At 37.0% G+C, this 13,507-nt stretch overlaps 1 protein-coding gene across 1 annotated transcript in view; it reads right to left on the reverse strand.

The window, feature by feature from the left end:
- LOC119576972 overlaps nt 1-13,230 on the reverse strand; it is a 91,139-nt gene extending 77,909 nt beyond the window's left edge. The window contains exon 1 of the mRNA XM_037924639.1: nt 12,837-13,230. The gene's annotated coding sequence lies outside the window, so the exon portion shown is untranslated. The remainder of the gene's footprint in view (nt 1-12,836) is intronic.
- Nucleotides 13,231-13,507: the final 277 nt, after the last annotated feature.

A 13,507-nucleotide genomic window follows, 5' to 3' on the forward strand; every position in this document is an offset into this window, starting at 1 on the left:
TGTATATATAAATATACATACATACCTACACACACACATATATACACATATGTGTGTATATATTCATATGCAAATATGTATATATATGTATATATAAATATACATACATACATACATACGCACACGCACGATATATATATATATATATATATATATATTATTATATATATATATATGTGTGGTGTGTGTGTGTGTGTGTGTGTGTGTGTGTGTGTGTGTGTATGTGTATTTATGTATACATATATACATATATATACACACATGCATACATATATATATGTACACACACACACACACACACGCGCGCGCGCATAGATATACATATACATACATACATATATACATATATTCTTCTTCTTTTAACGGTAGGTTCATGTCTGAGCCGCCGTGGTCACAGCATGATACTATTGTAGTTTCATGTTGTGATGCTCTTGGAGTGGTACGTGTAGGCCCAGTCCTTTCCACGGAGAGTGCCGGTGGTACCTTTTAGTATCATTCTCTCTATTTATCCGGCTGGGACACACTGATGGCTGGCTGGCCACCCTGCTAGTAGGCACAGGTGAAGTCCTGCCAGGAACAACGCGGCGGTCGGTGTCTCGAACCCTCGAATTCAGATTACCGTCGTGACAGTCTTGAGTCCGACGCTCTAACCATTCATGCATATATACATATATACATACATACATACACACACACGCGCGCACACACACACACACACACACACACACACACACACACACACACACACACACACACACACACAACACACACATATATGTATGTATATATATAATATATATATATATATATATATATATATATATATATATATATATATATATATATATATAAATCATATTATATATTATATATATACTGTAATAAATCAGCAGTTGCTTTGCTGGAATATTTTCTGTACATATGTAACCATGTGTATATATATATATATACATGTACATACATTACGTACAGCATCACTTTATGATTGCAATTTAGAAATACTAACGCTAAAATGCTTCGCTAATGACAATATAGAGGTTGTTGCATTTCCTTTTGCAACAGCCGCCTCTCGCAGCAGGAATGTAACTCACGCACAGCGCCCAGCATCTATGACTGCCGACGCCGCGTCCCCTTGTTCCCCGAACTCCCGTATGGAACACAGGTAGTACAGGTAACTCGTCACGGCTAAATGGCTATTTGCACGCTGCAAATACTCGCAGCGTTGCATTCGACATTTTGGGAATATTTGCGTAGGGAATACTTGAGTTGTCACTAATTTCTGTCGGGACGCAAAAATCTCCTACTCTTCAAACACGCTGAGACATGTTAAGTTTTCGTCTGAAGTAGTTGTTCCTCCTTGTCTTAAGTGGGGGGGTAAACACTTTGCGTCTGTGTGTGTATCTATGTGTGTCAGTGTGTGTCAGTGTGTGTGTGTAAATGTGTGTGTGTGTGTGTGTGTGTGTGTGTGTGTGTGTGTGTGTGTGTGTGTGTGTGTGTGTGTGTGTGTGTGTGTGTGTGTGTGTGTGTGTAAGAGTATGAATGTGTATGGATGTATATATCAGTGATTGTGTAGATGTATTCGCACGGACACAAGTGCCGTCATGTATACTTGTACGTTCAGACATGTGTGCTTTTGCGCTGATATTTCAGAAATGATAAAAGAATGTGCTTGTATGCGTCCAAATATATATGGCTGTTTCTATGCGCGGGGGAGCAGGCTATAGCTATTAATAACACGTGTTGTGAGTGCGTGTACGTTTGTGTGCGGACGCGTGTGTGGTCGTGTGTACATCCATCACATTTGTATGAGTTGCCCCGTCCATTGCGTATGCCCGAACTTACACACAGCCTCAGCGTGGAGCACCGGATGTATGCTTGTCCAGGCATTTCTCCTTGACTTAGTATGCATAATGTTCCGTACTGTCGGGGCGGGCCGGCAACCAGGAGCCTTCCTTCCTCCACAGGACTCGAGTCTCTCCACCTCTCTTCCATTCCGTAGTCGAAACTTGTCTTCAATTAGACTATCAAGCTCACTCTCAACCCATGTTCTCGGGTCCTCTTCTAACCAACCTCGAATATCGACCTCATCTTCTCATCAAACCCTCTCACTTTTCTTTCTCCATTCTCTCATCACCGAACTCATCATGCACTCATTACCTCAAAGCAAAACTGACACTTCCCTCTCATAAAAGACGAACCAAAACCCTTCCCTATCTATCAACTCCCTCGCAAAATTAAACCTAATCTAATACAATAACACAAATGAAAACTGGAAATAAAAAAAGGATGAAAATTAACAAAACACACAGGTCTTCTTCTGACGCGCTGGTCTGACTGGTGATGGACAAGTAAATGCACCTTTGCGTACGAATTGTGGTGTCCTATGAGCCAGCGTCGGCGTAGTAGTAGTAAAACCGTTCTTGAGTTTGCATGTGTTTCTGTGTGTGACTGCATTGCATTGTGCGAGTAGGTCAGTACGAAAGTTGTTTTCATGTCTGTGTGTATATGTATGCGAAGGATAATGTCTAAACGTATGTATGTGAATGTATATTGTGTGTATATATTTTGATGTGTGCTTTATATTTTATTGTGTATCTGTACGCTCATGTGCAAGCTTGGTGTATGTGTGGGTACATGTGTATGTTTTTGTGTGACTGTATTTCATGGTACGTGTGGACGACAATGTATAAGGGTGTGGATGTATGTGTGTGTGTTGTGTGTGTGTGTGTGTGTGTGTGTGTGTGTGTGTGTGTGTGTGTGTGTGTGTGTGTGTGTGTGTGTGTGTGTGTGTGTGTGTGTGTGTGTATGTGTGTGTGTGCATTTGAGGACGTGTATTCATGTGTGTGTGCATCTCTATGATTGTGTCTGAGCATGTGTGTGTGTACGCGTTTGTATAAGTGTGGCTGCGTTTGAGCGAAAATGCATTTTTATGCTTCTGTTTATGTATCCATGTATATGTGCGTGCATTTGGGTGCGTATAAATGTGCACAACAAAAACATGTACGTATGTGCATGAATGTATTTTCATATGTGACAGTGTGCTTGCGTTTTTTTTTGTACCTGTGTGTAAGTTTGTTTAGTGTTTATGCGTCGTCGCGTATTCAAGTGAGGCAACTCGTCCCCTTTGTAGTAAAACTCAAAATGTGTTGGCTGCATTGCTGATGTGTGATGTAACTCGGGCGTGGATGCTAATCTATGCAGACGGAGAAAGTGGTTGATATGCAGTGGATATCGGCGTAATATGGCTTTGGACTGACTCGAAATCACCTCAGTAAATATACACAGGCCTTTGGTAAACGCGAAGAAAGTCTACGGAGATTACACGTCCCGTTTCAGCCCTAGCCGAAATTTGCCGCCACCAAGGACCAGCAACTCCGTGTTTGTCTCACAGTGATGGACTGAGGTTAGTGCTGAAAAGGACATCTAGTTAGGGATGGGCGCCACTGCCAAAATCATGCTAATAATGACGATAATAATCGTAGTAGTAATAGTAGTTGTGGTGGTGGTGGTAATGGTAGTGGTAATGGTGGTGGCAGTGGCAGTAGTAGTGGTGGTGGTTGTAGTAGTAGAAGTAGTAGTAGTAGTAAAAGTAGTAGTTGTGGTGGTGGTAGTGGTAGTAGAAGCAGTAGTAATAGTACATTAATAACAGTAGTACATTAATAAATAAGAAATATATATATATAAAAGAATGGTAAAATCAAAAACCATTATGCAACCAGTGTATTCACCAAACGCGCTCTCTGTAAAATTGCATCCTAAGTTACCAAATTAGTAAAAGGTGAACAGCTCTGGTAGTCACCCCAAGGTTGCAACTAAACCCAGATTGATCTAGAATAACTGATATGAACAATGCACACATGAAGAGATAGCTTCCATTCCTAATCATGATAATTAATATCAACTTTCGTCATCAACCTTATTACCATTATCATCATCATCATCCTCAATATCATTATTACCATCATTACTCTTACCAATACTTCTGTCCTCATTATTACTATCTTCCTCTTCATCATCACCATCATTATCATCTCAACGTTCAGCTTAGTTACTTCCCTAAATGATAAGAATAACAGTTATGATTTTGAGGAGATGATAGTACTAACAATGATGATTATGTAAAGGAGGAAGGTTATGATTATATATAGCTCTAATAACACTTTCACTGACAATAATGATTTGATAGTAATGACAAGAATGATGACGATGATAATGATCATAATAATAACGACAATAATAATAATAATAATAATAATAATAATAATAATAGATAATAATATAGTAATAATAATAATAAAACAAAAAAATATATAACGATGATATATTAATAATGATGATGATAACAACAATAATAATAATAAAATAATAGAAACATTATTATCAATAATAATAATGATAATAATAATAATAATAATAATAATAATAATAATAATAAAAAACAATAATATAATAATATAAACAACAACAACATAAACAATAATAATAAAAAATAAGAATCATAATAACAACAATAAAAAACAACAATAACAATAATTGCTGACAGCAACAATAGTAATTACAATAACAATAATAATTAATTATCATTATAAATATAATAATAATTATAAGAATAACAATGATAATAACAATGACAAAGATAACAAAAATAACAAAACAATAACAACAATAACAACAACAAAAAAAATAATAATAGATAATAACTGTAACGATAATAATAATAATAGTAATAACAGTAATAATATCAATAATAATGACAAATAACAATGATAATAACAACAACAACAACAACACAACAACAATAATAATAATAATAACAATAATAACAATAACAACAACAATAATAATAATAACAATAATAATGATAACAGCTACAATTATCCTTATCAATATTATTATCATTATCTTGATCATGATTAACATTAATCATTATAGGTTATGCTTTTTATCATCAATATCGTTTTCACCATCATAATTACTATTTTTACTATTACTATTAATACTGTTTTACTGTTGTTAGCATCATCATCATTATAATCCTTCTTATTATCATTATTTTTACCATCAATATTATCATGATTACATTTATAATTCCAATTACTATTATCATTATAATTATTACTACTACTATTATCATTATTATAATTACTTTTAGCATTATTATCGTTGGAAATGTTACTATCATTATCATTATTATTATTATTATTATTATTATTATTATTATTATTATCCTTATTACTGTTGTTATCACCATTCATATTACTATCATCATGGTTATGACTATGACTCCTTTTTATCCTCTTTATAATATTACTGTTATCATCATTACCATTACCATTACCTTTACCATTACCATGTCATCATTACTACCATTATCATTATTATTATCATTGATATGTTTATTATTATTATCATTATTATTATCATCATTGTATTTGTTATTATTTTCAGTGTTATTATTGGTATTAACAGTATCTTTCTTCTGTTATTATTATTATCATCATCATCATCATCATCATCATCATCATCATAATAATCATTATCATCATTATCATCGCCATTATCACTATTATTTATATAATTATAATTGTTATCATTATTACTACGGTAAAAAAAAAATCTGATATCACTAATAAAATAATAATATAATAAATAATAATGAAAATAAAATAAATAATGATAATAATAACTGAGATGTGATGAATAGATGACGAGATAAATGATAATGATGATTGATGATGATGTGATATGAGATGATGGATGATATGTGATGATGAATGAATGATGATGATGGTGAATGGATGATGAGATGATGTGATGATAGTGATGATATGAATGATGAATTATAATATTAATAACAATAATAATAATGATAATGATAATAAATAATTATAATAATAATGATAATAATAATAATAATAATAATAATAATAATAATAATAATAATAATAATAATAATAATAATAATAATAATAATAATAATAGCATTATTAATAATGGTAATAATAATTATAATGATGATGGCAAAAATAATGATAATGATAGTGATACTAATACTTTTACAAATACAGATACTAAGATGATAACAATAATGAAAATAATAATAACAATAACACTAATAATAATAATGATAATGATAATAACACCAACAACAATAATAATAGCAATTATAATAATAATAACAATAATAACAATAACAATAACAATAAATAATAATAGCAATAATGATAATAGAAATAACAATTGTAGTAATAATGGTAGTAGAAATGATAACAATAATGATAATGATAATACTACTCTACTATTACTACTACTACTAATAATAATGACAATAATAACAATTATTATAATTATAATAATAATAATAATAGCAATAAAAATAACAGTACTAGCAATACTAATGATAACAATAATAATAAAGTAATGATAATGATAATGATAGCAACAAGAACAACACCACCACCACCACCAACAATAATAATAATTTTAATAATAAGAATTATAATAATTATTAATAATCACCAATATCAATACTATCACCATCATCATTATAATCATCGCCATCGCCATTATTCCCTTCACCATTCAAAACCAACCAAACCAATTCTTCCACCAAACAAAGAACATCCCCAAAACCAAAACAAATACGCAACCCGCTTTCATAACAAACTTCTAAACAACGAAACAACCAAACAAGAAAATACCTACGTAACTCTCAGTGACAAGAACGAGGAAGCAACCGAGGCAAGGAATGCTCCCCACTGCAAAAGGAAGTGATGTCAACAGCAACAGCGACTCAACACGGAACCAAATCAAGACGACTGTTAGTTCTCATTTCCCCATCATCGCTTATACAATAATGAGCTTCACGTAACAAGCAGGTCACAGTGATGTAATGCACAGGGGTTGGGACACCTACGCATGCGCGCGGAATCACTGCCTGTGGGTATCTCCGTGCGTGTGTTTGTTGTCTTTGTAAATGTATTTTCGTACTTATATTTAAGTACAGTTTGGTGTTGTTTATTAGTACGTTTTGTAGCAAGTGGGTAAGGTTTGCTATATATATTTATTCAGATATTAAAGTACAGAGAACAAATATAATCTTGTTACAATACACAAAAATACACCTATATCTTTATATATAAATCTATATCTAAATATCTCTCTCTGTATATATATTCATCACTCTGTTTGTCTGCCTGTCTATCTTCCGTTGCCTATTTATCTCTTTATTTATCTATGAAACTAACAAACTAACACTCTCGTTATAATCTCACCGCGCACGCACGCACGCACACTCACACACACACACACACACACACACACACACACACACACACACACACACACACACACACACACACACACACACACACACACACACACACACACACACACACACACTACATCGCCATGCAAGTTATTGCAATTTTGTTCCTCCGCCCAAATAAACACGAAAACAAAGTTGGTTCACGAGAGAGAACCAGTTATGAGTCCGTTGGGTTCGCTGCCGTCAGAGCAAATGTCTCGTCTCGCGGTTCCATCCAGTGTTTCGATTTCTTCCTTGTGTCTATTATCAATCGTAAATAAATCCTAGTCGTGTACATTGGTGTATTATATTTCGTGTATTTCTTCTCATCGCTTTATTGTCCTTCTTTCGTCTCCACTGGATTCTGATAATGTCATGTACATATGAATAAAAGGGTCCTACGTAGATCCAAAAATATGGTGCTTATTTGTATATTTGTCATTATCTCCTCTCTGTCTGTCTGTATGCATCTCTTTCTCTTTCTCTTCCTCTCTCTCTATGTCTGCCTCCCTCTACCTCCCTCTCCCCTCTCCACCTCCTCTCTCCCTCTAACACACACACGAGATTTAGAAAAGAAGGGGTCGAGTTATCGGCAGCGTTAATAGAATCTCAAAGACCATTCACATATCAAATATCACGTCGGGAATTTCTCAGAAATCTCCTTAAAAAAAAAGGCTTAGCTTATAGTCACAGGACATACCGCAGCCCAAGTGAAATCTATGATGCTGTTGAAATGAAATACCGTGTTGTTTATTGATAGAGGAATTAAAGGGATAAGTGTTAACAACTGCTGAGGGAATTAGAAAAGAAAGAAAGAAAAAAGAACGTAATATTTAGACGCATGGATTAATTTCATCTTCAATAGCATCACTCGTTTGAGATACGAGTGACAAGGAATTACTCACTATTATGTTATTTAACAGACTAAATATCAGAAGTTAATCCTAGTAAAATTAATTTCATTAGTTATATTACATCAAAACCAAAAAAAAAAAATTTTAACAAAAAATTAACAACAGCTTTGCCGTGCATGTTAGTGTTGTAAGGATTAATGTCTATTTATTCATCCTTTATGATTCACTTAACACTACACGGTCATATGGCACCGGGAAATGTGTTCGAAAAAAAAGTAAATAGCATGAATAACTTAATAGATAAATTTGGATACTCTAATTTCGAATTCCTCATATAGCAATATTACAGTTGATAACTAGTGAATAAAAATATGAAACAAAGACTTTTAGATCAGTGATAAGGAGAATAATTTCATCCAGAAATATGGATACAATATTTGTATCTTTTCTCTGCCTTAACGTTGTTATGGCAATAAAAAATATATGTTTTCGTTGATGTGCGCGCGCGCGAGTGTGTGCGTGTGCGCGCGTGTGCTTTCGAGTGTACATCTGTGTTTGCATATATCCATGTCTTCAACTTTTATTTAATTCATACATCTTCTATACATACATGTAAATATTTTCATCTTCGTAATACAACCTGGACCCTCGCTGGTACTGTTGCACATAAAGTATCATTATCTTGTATTAGCCCCCCCCCCATGTGCCATTCATTCAAAATTAACACTAGCAAATGCCAACGATCATCGCCGGTTTTAGAAGGTGCTTATCTCCATCACCGTAACACTCCCGGTGACCCCGCAGTGCCAGGCAGTGCCACGCAGCAGTGCAGTGAAGGCATGAATGTTGGCAGGTACCTGAGTCTGCCGCTACTACCATAAATACCTCACACCCGACCATTCCTCTTGTCCTGAGCGGAGGCAACTTGAGTACCATTATTAATACCCTACTGTGGATAATGGTGGCTAGGGTGATACCACATAACCGAGGTCCAAATGGTACGAGTGTGTGAGGTTTCATAACCAGTCTGTCGTTTAAAATACATGTTTTTCACTTACATCCTCTCGAAATTCTTTGACGTAGAAAAATCTTTCGGATACTTATGAGAACCAAATATCATTGCGCACGACCAAAAAGGAAGGAACAGACCCTCAGAAGTCCATTTCACGATAAGAATTATATATAACAACACGCCAACAACTTTTAGCGATAGAAACAAGATAAAAACATTAAGTCTTTTGGTTCATTTGTCCTCACGCTCCCCCTGTTGCCCGAAGCCTCCGTGACTCTGGCAATATTGGGCGCCGTTCTGTGTTCTCCCTCTTAATGCCTTGTGTTGTTCCTCTGTTTATCAGCCGTTTTGCTTCTTCCTCTCTCCGTGACTATAATGAAAATGGTATATTGGAAGGTATACTGTGTTCTTTTTCATTCTGTTTTATGCGGTTTGTTTCTGTATTTTATTCTCTGTTTGGTTTTTCCTTTCTTCGTCAATAGCCAATACTGATTATCGTATATTTTCTTCTTCTGTTTTGTGCTGTACCTCTCTTTTATCAGTTCTCTTGTACTGGTCGCCGTACTGCATTCAGGCGCCATCTTCCGTTTTGTGTTCTTCCTGTTTTATTCTGCCTTGCTTCTTCCTTCCGCAACTCTTGCAGTGTTAGTGGCCGTCCCTCTTCTCTGTTGTTACTCTGTTTATCCACCGATTTGCTTCTTCCTTTCTCCAAGGCACTGGTATTATTAGCAGTCGCATAGTGTTCCCTTTTCAATTTAATGTTGTCTCTGTTTCAGTTTCCATCCTCTTTCTTCCATTCTTTTTGTCTATTAGGCTCTATCCACTCTCTTACCCCCTCCCCCCTCCATACTAGCTCTTTCATCATCCTTATTTCCTCACCCTTCCTTTTCGTGTCTCAAAAATCTGAATTTCGTCATAACACAATCACAGATTTCCGGACAGACCGAAATAGATGTTTTTGGCTCAAGGCTAAACTCCCAGTATATAAAGTATGTAAGTTCGTGTTATCGAGGCTTCCCACGCACGGTCTCTGCTCCCCGAAAGAACAAAAGAACGAAAGAAAAGAAAGAAAGTAAGAAAGGAAAAGAGAGAGAGAGAGAGAGAGAGAGAGAGAGAGAGAGAGAGAGAGAGAGAGAGAGAGAGAGAGAGAGAGAGAGAGAGAGAGAGAGAGAGAGAGAAATGAGAGAAAAACTGTCAAAACATATATCTTTAATAATACCACTAACTATAATAGAGTTAACAGTATTAAAACAGTAACATAAAAGAACACCAACTGATATTATCATCATTATCATTACTATTGTTCTTAATTATTATCAGTACTAGCACTACCATAATTACCCTTATCATTATTAGTATCATCATCAACATCATCAACATGTTATTATCATCATGATCATTATCATTATTACCATCGTTATTATTACAATTATCATCATTATTACTAAAATTTCTGTTATTATCATGATCATTATTATCATCACTATTATAACTATCATTATCATCACTATCCGTATAATAAAAGTGATGAGAGTATTAACAAGAAAGATAGAGGTAATATTAATGAAAGAAAAGCAATGTGAATATTGAATGTATATAAATATGTATAGAATATCAAAATAAACATATTGATATACTGTATTATTTGACAACTCAGAAAATAGTAATAAAATGATGGGCAAATAACAATAAATACCACATATTGAAGAGAGACATTAGTTTAAAACATCACAATATTAAGATTATTAATGCTCGAATTATGAAAAAAACAATGATACAAAAACCTAACAAATTCGGATAAAGTATTAGAACATTATTTATCTGCACTTACATTTTTTTTTCGCCAAGTTGCAAATTTCACGAGCCTGCAACGAATTTTCATAGCTGTTGTATGTGCATTCCTCTCCAATCCCCCCTTAATGGCACGTATTCGCTTGCTGGCACAAAGTGAATGCGACAAGCTTGTGGTTTGATATTTTTAGTCAACATATGACTTCAGATATGTAGTACCGCCCGGGTCACGCCTGTCCCTCTCGTGTTGCTTTGCCCTTTCCGTGCCAATGTTTGTGTGTGTGTGTGTGTGTGTGTGTGTGTGTGTGTGTGTGTGTGTGTGTGTGTGTGTGTGTGTGTGTGTGTGTGATTGTGCGTGCGTGTGTGTGTGCACTTGCGTTTGTGCGTGTGCACACGATTGTGAAGGTGTTTCCGCCAAAATACTAATTAATTTATTGTGTGTTTTCATAGTCAGGATACTGACTCTTTCACGGTGTTAGATCATTATACAGGATAGCCAGCACTCATATCCATACGAATCAGTTTGATATGAAAATGTAGTCCCAGGCGCAATTTTAGTTTTGGCTGATTTGCAACGTTACGTATGGCTGCAAGAAAATAAAGAAACTTTATGGATGGTCCTGTTGATATAAAGCACATGATAGTTTGCCCTTTTGTGGTGTAGAGAACTATGTGGTGTTGTGATGTAGAGACCTTTGTGGTGTTGTCTCGCAAAGAGCGAGAGCGAGAGCGAGAGAGAGAGAGGGAGAGAGAGAGAGAGAGAGAGGAAGAGAGAGAGAGAGAGAGAGGAGAGAGGACAGCTCGTAAAGCATTGTTTTCTTCTCTTCTCTCTCTCTCTCTCTCTCTCTCTCTCTCTCTCTCTCTCTCTCTCTCTCTCTCTCTCTCTCTCTCTCTCTCTCTCTCGCTTCTCTCTCTCTCTCTCGCCCTCTCTTCTATTTCCATCAATCTAAGTAAATCAGAAAACATTTTGATTTTTGTGCTGACTGGAGATATGCACCACCGTTATGGTGTTGTGATGCAGAGAGCGGTGTGGTGTTGAGTTAGCGGTTTTGTGTGGATGTAGAGACTGTTGTGGCGTGGTGTCATCCGTCCTGAGGTCTGGCTGACCCATCTGTCCCCGCATTACAAAAGGAAGTGTGATGCCATCTAAGATTGCACATGCATGGCCTGCATATGGCCGCCGCGGGGAAGGCCAGACTCGCGGTGCCAAACCCTGCGGCGGCACGGCTGGCCCAGGGAGCCAAGTCTAACTAAAGGAACAGTGGAGAAGAAATTCTAACTTACATCTTTCCACATCTGTGCAAACATCGCTGAGTACCAACATAAGAAGCTGCTTAGTTATAAATCAAAGTGCCACCTGCCTCCCTCCCTCGCCTGCACCAGTGCCCAGGTGGGGTTGCCAAGCGCGCTTTCAGAATCCGCTTTTTAACTCGAACGGCAAGTCCTCGGGTCAGTCAATGCTGGAGCGTTGTTTCTCTTCACATTTTGAGAGCATTTCGCACGGGGCGGGAAAGCTTTGGCACGATTCATAGGAAAGGTGAGAAAGGAAAGTCATGTGGCAACACTATCAGCGCTGTGCCCAACCCATCCATTCATGAGCTTGTGCCCGCCACCGTTGCCAAACGTCCCTCTCGCAGTTCTCGGTGAAGCAACAATTCACTCTAAAAAAATTCATTCATCTCGAATTATAAGTCTCGATATAATTTCCAGATGGTCACACCGACGGATAAAAGGGATAATGGGGGCACAGAAGGGAAGTACAGCTTCTCTTCTATTACTCGGGAGTCGCTCAGAATTATCCGGAGTCGCGCTGCAGATCCCACGTTCAAAAGCTGGGCATTCCTAATGAGGAGAACATTTTATATCTACTTACCGCCCGCTGCGATGTTCCCAACCCGTGGTGAACACTGTAAGATCCAGCTGATGAACAAATATATGTCGTTCAGCGAGGAACACCCGCTCGGATCTCCTCGAGCCACTTTCACACATGAACATGAGAGCGAGACATAGTACGACCCGCGGTGGCGAGTGAGGGACGCGTTCAACCTGGGTGTGTGGCGGAGGGCGCGCCCACACCTCCTCCCTCTCCTCGCCTCGCCTCGCCCACACTTTCGGATACAACGTGGATTACGGCGGCAGCGATTGATGATCTGTTCACAGTGGGGAGGCATGCGCAGGCCCGCCACCGAAGTACGGTTCCATTCGGTTCATGTGGCACATACGGAAACTTTGCTGTGTTTGGCACTGTTTACGTCTGCAGCGCGCGTCTCCGCGGGAAGGGAATATTCAATGTTTTTCGTCCCTTCCCAAATGTTATCCCTGGATCTCATGCGTTACGCAAGGATTGTATGACTTGGTTTTGAGCAAACGCAATCTTCTGCAAGAAACATTATATACCTCCTGTCTCACTTACTGCATCCCGACTCCGCGGAGCTCGTTCTTTAGTGACCTCTATTCCGCGAGACCGATCGTCTTATCAAAAAAATCACACGGCTGGCAAATATCACACACACACACGTGCGGAAAACCGCGGGAGACCAATCT

Source organism: Penaeus monodon, chromosome 9 (assembly GCF_015228065.2).
Source record: "Penaeus monodon isolate SGIC_2016 chromosome 9, NSTDA_Pmon_1, whole genome shotgun sequence".
NCBI classification, from domain to species: domain Eukaryota; kingdom Metazoa; phylum Arthropoda; class Malacostraca; order Decapoda; family Penaeidae; genus Penaeus; species Penaeus monodon.